This window comes from Leuresthes tenuis, unplaced genomic scaffold (genome assembly GCF_036924035.1).
Source record: "Leuresthes tenuis unplaced genomic scaffold, fLeuTen1.0.hap1 SCAF_21, whole genome shotgun sequence".
NCBI classification, from domain to species: domain Eukaryota; kingdom Metazoa; phylum Chordata; class Actinopteri; order Atheriniformes; family Atherinopsidae; genus Leuresthes; species Leuresthes tenuis.
Window position 1 is genome coordinate 12530839 of NW_027325375.1, and position 10681 is coordinate 12541519.

Consider the following 10681-nt stretch of genomic DNA (forward strand, 5'->3'; position numbering starts at 1 on the left):
CTCAAAAGGGGCGTATGGCTTAATCACAAGTGTGGTTCTTTCTCATTCAGGGTAATATGAGGAAGTTTATGCTTGAAATATATGTAGAAATGGGTACATATGAAGGACAAAGCAGTGTTAACTTAGTTTGAGTGAAGGAATTCATTTTATACATAAAATCCCAAATCATGCAGAACGTATGAAAAGAAGCTTATTCTCGGATTCCTGATCCTTCAGTTTTGCTCTTTCTTCTACTGCAAAATACAATGTTGTTCTTTGTTGAAGTCGATCTAGACATTGATAAATATGAAGGAAAAAGCAGTTTTAACTTGGTTTGAGTGAATGAATTAATTTTATACATAAAATCCGAAATCGTGCAGAACTCATGAAAATAAGCTTATTCTCGGATTCCTAAAACTTTTGATTTGCTCTTTCTTTTATTGCAAAGTACGTTGTTTTTTTTGTTTAAATCTATCGACACATTGATATATATGAAGGTAAAAGCCGTTTTAACATAGTTTGAGTGAAGGAATTAATTTTATAGATAAAATCCCAAATCATGCAGAACTCCTCAAAAGGGAGGTATGGCTTAATCACAAGTGTGGCTCTTTCTCATTCAGGGTAATATGAGGAAGTTTATGCTTGAAATATATGTAGAAATGGGTACATATGAAGGACAAAGCAGTGTTAACTTAGTTTGCATGAAGAAATTCATTTTATACATAAAATCCGAAATCGTGCAGAACTCATGAAAATAAGCTTATTCTCGGATTCCTAAAACTTTTGATTTGCACTTTCTTTTACTGCAAAGTACAACGTTGTTTTTTGTTGAAATCTATCTAGACATTGATTACATTCACACCTACTTGCAGTCGAACACCTTCTCATCCACTTATGATCATGTGCGGTTGGGCTTTCGCACCTTTTCTTACCCATTTTTCAGTAATTATGGGTGGACAATCAGACCTTCTTGCAGCCGAAAACCTCCGCTCCTCTTTTGATCATACATTGTCGGGCATTCACACCTTGTCTTACCCGCTTTTTACAAACTTTAGTCGGACATTCAAACCTTCTTGCAGCTGAACCACCTCCGCTCCCTGTTTTGATCATATATGGTCTGGCAATAGTACCTTTTCCTACCCGTTTGTGAGTAATTATGGCTGGACATTCACACCTTCTTGCAGCCGAACACAACCTCTCCCGCTTTTGATGATATATGGTCCGGCCTTCTTACCTTTTCTAACACATTTTTCAGCAATTATGGTCGGACATTCACACCTACTCACAGACGAACACCTCCGCTCCCACATTTGATAGTGTATAGTCGGGCATTCTCACCCTTTCTCATCAGCTTTTTGCAAATTATGATCTGATATTCACACCTACTTGAAGTCGAACAGCTCTGCTCCCGCTTTTGATTATGTTTGGTTGGATATTCGAACATTTTCTTAATGCTTTTTACAAACTTTGGTCGGACGTTCACACCGTCTTGCAGCCGAACACCTCCGCTTCCGCTTTTGATGGTGTATAGTCGGGCATTCGAGCCTTTTCTTACCCACCTATTACTTACTATGGTTGGACATTCAAACCTTCTTGTAGCCGAACACATCCGCTCCTGCTTTTGATGATGTATGATTTGGCATTCGCACCTTTTCTTACCCATTTTTCAGTAATTATTGGTCGGACATTCAGACCTTCTTGCACCTGAACACCTCTGCTCCCGCTTTTGATGGTGTATAGTCGGGCTTTTGAGCCTTTTCTTCCCCGATTTTTACAAATTATGGTTGGACATTCAGACCTTGCAGCCAAAAACCTCCGCTCCCTCTTTTGATCATACATTGTCGGGCATTCGCCCCTTGTCTTACACGGTTTTTACAAACTTTAGTCACCTTGCAGCTGAACCACCTCCATTCCCTGTTTTGATCATGTGTGGTCTGGAAATACTACCTTTTCTTCCCCCGTTTGTGAGTAATTATGGCTGGACATTCACACCTACTCTCAGCCGAAAAACCACCTCTCCCGCTTTTGATGATGTATTGTCCGGCATTCTAGTCTTTTCTATCACATTTTTCAGCAATTATGATCTGACATTCACACCTACTTGCAGTCGAACAGCTCTGCTCCCGCTTTTGATTATGTTCGGTTGGATATTCAAACCTTTTCTTAACTGCTTTTTAAAAACTTTGGTCGGACGTTCACACCTTCTTGCAGCCGAACACCCCCGCTTCCGCTTTTGATGGTATATATTCGGGTATTCGAACCTTCTCTTACCCGCTTTTTACAAACCATGGTTGGACTTTCATACCTTCTTGTAGCTGAACAACTCCACTCCTGCTTTTGATGATTTATGGTTGGGCATTCGCACCTTTTTTTTACCCATTTTTCAGGTATTATGGGTGGACATTCACACCTTCTTGCAGCTGAACACCTCCTCTCCCACTTATGATCATGTGTGGTTTGATTTTCGAAAATTTTCTTTCATGTTTTTTAGCAATTATTGATGGACATTTAGACCTTCTTGCAGCTGAACACCACCTCTCCCGATTTTGATGATGTATGGACCGGCATTTTTACCTTTTCTAACACATTTTTCAGCAATTATGGTTGGAGATTCACACCTACTCACAGCCGAACAACTCCGCTACCGCATTTGATGGTGTATAGTCGGGCATTCTCACCCTTTCTCATCAGCTTTTTGCAAATTATGATCTGACATTCACACCTACTTGCAGTCGAACAGCTCTGCTCCCGCTTTTGATTATGTTTGGTTAGATATTCGAACCTTTTCTTAACTGCTTTTTACAAACTTTGGTCGGACGTTCACAATATCTTGCAGCTGAACACCTCCTCTCCCACTTATGATCATGTGTGGTTTGATTTTCGAAAATTTTCTTTCATGTTTTCTAGCAATTATTGATAGACATTTAGACCTTCTTGCAGCTGAACACCACCTCTCCCGATTTTGATTATGTATGGACCGGCATTTTTACCTTTTCTAACACATTTTTCAGCAATTATGGTTGGAGATTCACACCTACTCACAGCCGAATAACTCCGCTACCGCATTTGATGGTGTATAGTCGGGCATTCTCACCCTTTCTCATCAGCTTTTTGCAAATTATGATCTGACATTCACACCTACTTCCAGTCGAACAGCTCTGCTCCCGCTTTTGATTATGTTTGGTTAGATATTCGAACCTTTTCTTAACTGCTTTTTACAAACTTTGGTCGGACGTTCACAATATCTTGCAGCCGAACACCTCAGCTTCCGCTTTTGATGGTGTATATTCGGGCATACGAACCTTTTCTTACCCGCTTTTTACAAACCAAGGTCGGACTTTCACACCTTCTCTTAGCTGAACAACTCCGCTCCCTCTTTTGATTGTGTACAGTCGGGTAATTTAACCTTTTCTTACCCGCTTTTTACCATCTATGGTCGGACATTCACACCGTCTTACAGCGTTGTATGGTTAGGCATTCGCACATTTTCTTACCCATTTTTCAGTAATTATGGGTAGACATTCACACCTTCTTGCAGCTGAACACCTCCTCTCCCGCTTATGATCATGTGCAGTTTGATATTCGAAAATTTTCTTTCATGTTTTCTAGCAATTATTGATGGACATTCAGACCGTCTTGCAGCTGAACACCTCCGCTCCCACTTTTGATGGTGTATAGTCGGGCTTTCGAGCCTTTTCTTCCCCGGTTTTTACAAATTATGGTTGGACATTCAGACCTTCTTGCAGCCGAAAACCTCCACTCCCTCTTTTGATCATACATTGTCGGGCATTTGCACCTTTTCTTACCCGCTTTTTACAAACCATGGTCGGACTTTCACACCTTTTAGTAGCCGAAAAACTCCGCTCCCGCTATTGATTGTGTACAGTCGGGTATTTTAACCTTTTCTTACCCGCTTTTTACCAACTATGGTTGGACATTCACACCTTCTTACAGCAGAACACCTCCGCTCCCTGTTTTGATTATGTATGGTTTGACATTCGCACCTTCTCTCGCCTTTCACTATGGTCGGCCATTCACAGCTTCCTCTCCACCATACTTGTATGGTGGGATATTCACACCCACTTGCATCCGAAGACCTCCGCCCCCACTTTTGTTGATATTTAGTCGGTCATTCGCACCTTACCCGCTTTTGGCAAACTATGGCCTTCTTGCAGCCAAACACCTCTGATCTCGCTTTTGATGATGTAAGGTTGGGCATTCAGACCTTGCTTCACCTGCTTTTCACCAAATATAGTCGGACATTCACACCTTCTTGCAGCCGAACACTTCCGCTTTTAGTGTTCTATGAGGCATTCACATATTTTTTTTCACCGTATTTTATAGATTATGGTTGGAAATTCTCACCCACTCTCATCCGAAGACCTCTCCTCCCGCTTTTGTTAATATATAGTCGGGCATTCGAACCTTTTCTTACCCGCTTTTTACAAATTATGGTCGAACATTCACACCTACTTGCAGCTGAATACTTCCGCTCCACCTTTTAGGTATGTATGGTTGGCATTTGCACCTCTTTTTATACTGATTGCTGAAGATTAAGTTGTTCTTTCTCAAACTACAAATTTTTTTTAATTGTTGAAACTTGATTTGAAGTGGATAAATAAGGAGGACAAACAGTTTTAAGTCAGGCTGATAGAAGGAATTAATTTTATAGGAAAATCTGTATTTCGTCATATGTCGAGAGATGCTTATTGCTGAAGAAGTTCTTTCTCATAATACAAAGTTTGTTGTTTATTGTTGAAACTTCATCAGAAGTGAAGAAATAAATGAATGCCTATCAACAAATGTGGGATCTAAACTCTAGTGCTTCCTCTAAAATAATTTCCTTTCTCAATTTAGAAATGTGTGTGTGTAAGTCACAACACCCATGGCACCAAAACGGCTTTCTTTTCTCTACACTCTGCACTATGAGCACACACACCAAATCAGAAAGGCTTTTTTCTCTCTTTTCTACATTATGGACTGTGGGGACACAAAACCGCTCTCTCTCTTTCTTTTTTTTTTATCGTGTGCCAGGGCGTTGTCTCACGTATTAGATTATGCTTAAGATACAAATGGGTTTATCAGTCACATCAGAATCCATACATACTGATCCTCCCGTAATAAAATGGTCGGATCTTATCAAACACACTTTGTTTCTTGTGACAATCAAGTCAGCGAAACAGCGTATACACGTCAAGACACTGAATCAAGTTTGCCACAAGAACTCATAAGTTTGGCAGTATTGCTCTGCCGTCAGCAATCATACACCCATTTTATTTTCGTGAGACATGTGCAAGCACCTGTTCATCTACTGTTCTATCACTATGAATTAGTGATCTATTATCAATAAGGATACTTCTACAACTACTATCAAAGTATGTCCGGACTTCTTATGTTGTCAGTTGCTATATATGAATAAGTGGGTAGCTACTGACAAGCATTAAGCATGTCACACAGCCCAAACATATAACATTTCAGGACACACCACACAGTTAACAACCACAGTGAAGCGTGTCAAAGCAGAAACATGTAACATTCAACAGGACACTTACACAACACATTCAAATCAAACAGTCAGACAACATACAAGAACATATACCCCAGCCGGCATTGCTCCCTGCCTATTTTCGTACAGCACACTATGTGTGCGCACACCTTTATTCACAAACTCTTCAACTTATACTCTTTTACCGAAGCTGCTACAGCTCGATTGGCCGAATACCCTTTGATCCTATTTCGGTGAATTTGACATCTGCCTTACATATAACAGATTAGCGGTTTAGCAGTTTTAATTTAGTATGAGTGAAGGAATTCATTTTATAGCAAAATCCGAAATCGTGAAGAACTCATGAAAGTAAGCTTATTCTCGGATTCCTGAAACTTTAGATTTGCTCTTTCTTTTACTGCAAAGTACAACGTTGTTTTTTTTGTTTAAATCTTTCTAGACATGGTAAATATTAAGGACGAAGCAGTTTTAACATAGTTTGAGTGAAGGAATTCATTTTATAGATAAAATCCCAAGAGTCTGCTGAGAAAAGAGAGTGAATGCGAAGTAGACTTTAACACGGCTATGGGAGCGAGCCGAGTGTGGGCTAACCGGGAGAATTGCTTGAAAGAAACGCGACACCGAATGAGCGATCAGAACAAAGCCTCAATACGGGATTCTCGTGGTGTTTTGTTGCTGCCTTGTCTTTTGCACAGAGTAAAAGACAAGGCAGCTATCGAATAGGGCCCGATTGTTCCTAGTTGGTCAGCCGAGGAGCAAGGAAGGGGGGGGGGGGGGGGGAGCAAGCGTCTCAACCAAGCAAAGCTCACCATGGGGAAGGTGGCTATGCCAACTAGCCTGATGCCCTGCTCCCGCAGTGACGGATAATCGTACTCTGGTTTCTCTTCATAACGTACAAGTCTTTCGCCTTTTACTAAAGATTTCTGTGGAGAGCAGCACTAATGAGTTGTTTCTATTTTTGGCAGGCTTTACCTTTGCGGGTGAAGCCCTTTCTGTCTGTGCAAAAGAAATCTTCTTACTGTGCAGAGTGACTTCTCTGAGTAGAGTCGCCTTACTTGTTGCGACTGTGCCGATGTTCGAAGCTGGAGTGCAAAGTTGTTGCTTGAATGGTGCTTGCTGGAGCGTGCGGGAGTGCAAAGTTATACCATTTAAAAGGGCTGAAGAGTGCTCAGTGCAGCGGGTGGGCGGAGGTGCAACGTGACACTCTGGCCACCTATGGCCATAAAAAGAACACTGCTACAAGTGCGCATTGTGCCAGCAAGGGCCCTCGGACCTGAAACAGTGGACAGTTATCGCTTCTCGGCCTTTTGGCTAAGATCAAGTGTAGTATCTGTTCTTATCAGTTTAATATGTCCTCTATACGAGGACTACATATTAAATGGATTTTTAAGAATAGGAGTTGAAAAAGAAGCTTGCTCCGTTCACTCCAAGCATCGACCCAGTACTGCAGTGCCGCTGGGAACGGTGCGCTCTTCTCTGCTCTTGTGAAAAAGCAAACAGCGGTGCAGGATGGAAGTTTCAGGGAGCCCAAGATGAAACTTTCTTTTAATCTGCTGAGAAAAGAGAGTGAATGCGAAGTAGACTTTAACACAGCTCTGGGAGCGAGCCGAGTGTGGGCTAACCGGGAGAATTGCTTGAAAGAAACGCGACACCGAATGAGTGGTCAGAACAAAGCCTCAATACGGTGTTCCCGTGGTGTTTGTGGCTGCCTTGTCTTTTGCACAGAGTAAAAGACAAGGCAGCCATCGAATAGGGCCCGATTGTTCCTACTTGGTCAGCCGAGGAGCAAGGGGGGGGAGCAAGCGTCTCAACCAAGCAAATCTCACCAAGTAGGAACAATCGGGCCCTATTCGATGGCTGCAACACCTGAAAGAGATATTGATGCGAGACCCGATCAAAAGCTTTTTCAAAGTCTAAATTTAAGATGACAAGCCGGGTGTTTCTGTCTCTAGCGTAATCAATGATGTCTCGAATCAGTACGAGGCTGTCGGTGAGTTGTCTCTCTGAGATGGCACAAGCCTGGTCTGGGTGAATTACCTCCTCTAAAACAGAGGACATCCGTGTCGTTAAAACCTTGCTAAAAAGTTTACAGTCAAAGTTTAAAAGTGTGATGGGCCTCCAATTCTTTAGGTCAGTCTTATCATTTTTATCAGAAGTGAAGAAATAAATGAATGCCTATCAACAAATGTGGGATCTAAACTCTAGTGCTTCCTCTAAAATAATTTCCTTTCTCAATTTAGAAATGTGTGTGTGTAAGTCACAACACCCGTGACACCAAAACGGCTTTCTTTTCTCTACACTCTGCACTATGAGCACACACACCAAATCAGAAAGGCTTTTTTCTCTCTTTTCTACATTATGGACTGTGGGGACACAAAACCGCTCTCTCTTTTTTTTTTTATCGTGTGCCAGGGCGTTGTCTCACGTATTAGATTGTGCTTAAGATACGAATGGGTTTATCAGTCACATCAAAATCCATACATACTGATCCTCCCGTAATAAAATGGTCGGATCTTATCAAACACACTTTGTTTCTTGTGACAATCAAGTCAGCGAAACAGCGTATACACGTCAAGACACTGAATCAAGTTTGCCACAAGAACTCATAAGTTTGGCAGTATTGCTCTGCCGTCAGCAATCATACACCCATTTTATTTTCGTGAGACATGTGCAGGCACCTGTTCATCTACTGTTCTATCACTATGAATTAGTTTATCTATTATCAATAAGGATACTTCTACAACTACTCTATCAAAGTATGTCCAGACTTCTTATGTTGTCAGTTGCTATATATGAATAAGTGGGTAGCTACTGACAAGCATTAAGCATGTCACACAGCCCAAACCTATAACATTTCAGGACACCCCAGACAGTTAACAACCACAGTGAAGCGTGTCAAAGCCCAAACATGTAACATTCAACAGGACACTTACACAACACATTCAAATCAAACAGTCAGACAACATACAAGAACATATACCCCAGCCGGCATTGCTCCCTGCCTATTTTCCTACAGCTCACTATGTGTGCGCACACCTTTATTCACAAACTCTTCAACTTATACTCTTTTACCGAAGCTGCTACAGCTCGATTGGCCGAATACCGAATAATCCTAATTCGGTGAATTTGACATCTGCCTTACATGTAACAGATTAGCGGTTTAGCAGTTTTAATTTAGTTTGAGTGAAGGAATTCATTTTATAGCAAAATCCGAAATCGTGAAGAACTCATGAAAGTAAGCTTATTCTCGGATTCCTGAAACTTTAGATTTGCTATTTCTTTTACTGCAAAGTACAACGTTGGTTTTTTTGTTTAAATCTTTCAAGACATGGTAAATATGAAGGACAAAGCAGTTTTAACATAGTTTGAGTGAAGGAATTCATTTTATTGATAAAATCCCAAGAGTCTGCTGAGAAAAGAGAGTGAATGCGAAGTAGACTTTAACACGGCTCTGGGAGCGAGCCGAGTGCGGGCTAACCGGGAGAATTGCTTGAAAGAAACGCGACACCGAATGAGCGGTCAGAACAAAGCCTCAATACGGTTTTCCCGTGGTGTTTTTGTTGCTGCCTTGTCTTTTGCACAGAGTAAAAGACAAGGCAGCCATCGAATAGGGCCCGATTGTTCCTACTTGGTCAGCCGAGGAGCAAGGGGGGGGGCAAGCGTCTCAACCAAGCAAAGCTCACCATGGGGAAGGTGGCTATGCCAACTAGCCTGATGCCCTGCTCCCGCAGTGACGGATAATCGTACTCTGGTTTCTCTTCATAACGTACAAGTCTTTCGCCTTTTACTAAAGACTTCATTACGGTGAAAAAAAATATGTGAATGCCTCATAGAACACTAAAATCGGAAATGTTATAGTTTGAGAAAAAACAACTTAATCTTAAGCAATCAGTAGGGTAAGAAAGGGTAAGAAAAGGTGCAAATGCCAACCATACATCACTAAAAGGTGGAGCGGAAGTATTCGGCTGCAAGTAGGTGCGAATGCCTGACAATGTATGATCAAAAGAGGGAGCGGAGGTTTTCGGCTGCAAGGTCTGAATGTCCAACCATAATTTGTAAAAACCGGGGAAGAAAAGGCTCGAAAGCCCGACTATACACCATCAAAAGCGGGAGCGGAGGTGTTCGGCTGCAAGTAGGTGTGAATGTTCGACCATAATTTGTAAAAAGCGGGTAAGAAAAGGTTCGAATGCCCGACTATATATTAACCAAAGCAGGAGGAGAGGTCTTCGGATAAGAGTGGGTGAGAATTTACAACCATAATCTATAAAATGCGGTGAAAAAAAAAGTGTGAATACCCCATAGAACACTAAAAGGTAGAGCGGAAGTGTTCGGCTGCAAGTAGGTGTGAATGTTCGACCATAATTTGTAAAAAGCGGGTAAGAAAAGGTTCGAATGCCCGACTATATATTAACCAAAGCAGGAGGAGAGGTCTTCGGATAAGAGTGGGTGAGAATTTACAACCATAATCTATAAAATGCGGTGAAAAAAAAAGTGTGAATACCCCATAGAACACTAAAAGGTAGAGCGGAAGTGTTCGGCTGCAAGAAGGTGTGAATGTCTGACCATAGTTTGTAAAAAGCGGGTAAGAAAAGGTTCGAATGCCCGAACATACACCATCAAAGGAGGGAGCGGAGGTGTTCCGCTGTAAGAAGGTGTGAATGTCCGACCATAGTTGGCAAAAAGCAGGTAAGAAAAGGTTAAAATACCCGATTGTACACAATCAATAGCGGGAGCAGAGTTGTTCCGCTACTAAAAGGTGTGAAAGTCCGACCATGGTTTGTAAAAAGCGGGTAAGAAAAGGTGCGAATGCCCGACAATGTATGATCAAAAGAGGGAGCGGAGGTTTTCGGCTGAAACAAGGTCTGAATGTCCATCCATATTTTGTAAAAATCTGGGAAGAAAAGGCTCGAAAGCCCGACTATACACCATCAACAGCTGGAGCGGAGGTGTTCAGCTGCAAGAAGGTCTGAATGTCCATCAATAATTGCTAGAAAACATGGAAGAGAATTTTCAAATATCAAACCGCACATGATCATAAGCGGGAGAGGAGGTGTTCAAATGCAAGAAGGTGTGAATGTCCACCCATAATTACTGCAAAATGGGTAAGAAAAGGTACGAATGCCCAACCATACATGATCCTAACAGGGAGCGGAGGTGTTTGGCTGCGACAAGGTGTGTATGTCCACCCATAATTAA

At 41.8% G+C, this 10681-nt stretch overlaps 3 non-coding genes across 3 annotated transcripts; all 3 read left to right on the top strand.

Moving 5' to 3' along the window:
• The first annotated feature begins 6354 nt into the window (after positions 1-6354).
• On the top strand, positions 6355-6468 carry LOC140280637 (U5 spliceosomal RNA). Its single transcript, XR_011909575.1, has one exon. It is a non-coding gene; the product is annotated as a U5 spliceosomal RNA (small nuclear RNA).
• A 308-nt stretch (positions 6469-6776) lies between these two features.
• Positions 6777-6960, top strand: LOC140280452 (U2 spliceosomal RNA). The gene has a single exon (XR_011909419.1). It is a non-coding gene; the product is annotated as a U2 spliceosomal RNA (small nuclear RNA).
• A 2268-nt stretch (positions 6961-9228) lies between these two features.
• LOC140280781 (U5 spliceosomal RNA) lies at positions 9229-9339 on the top strand. The gene has a single exon (XR_011909706.1). It is a non-coding gene; the product is annotated as a U5 spliceosomal RNA (small nuclear RNA).
• The last annotated feature ends 1342 nt before the right edge of the window (positions 9340-10681 follow it).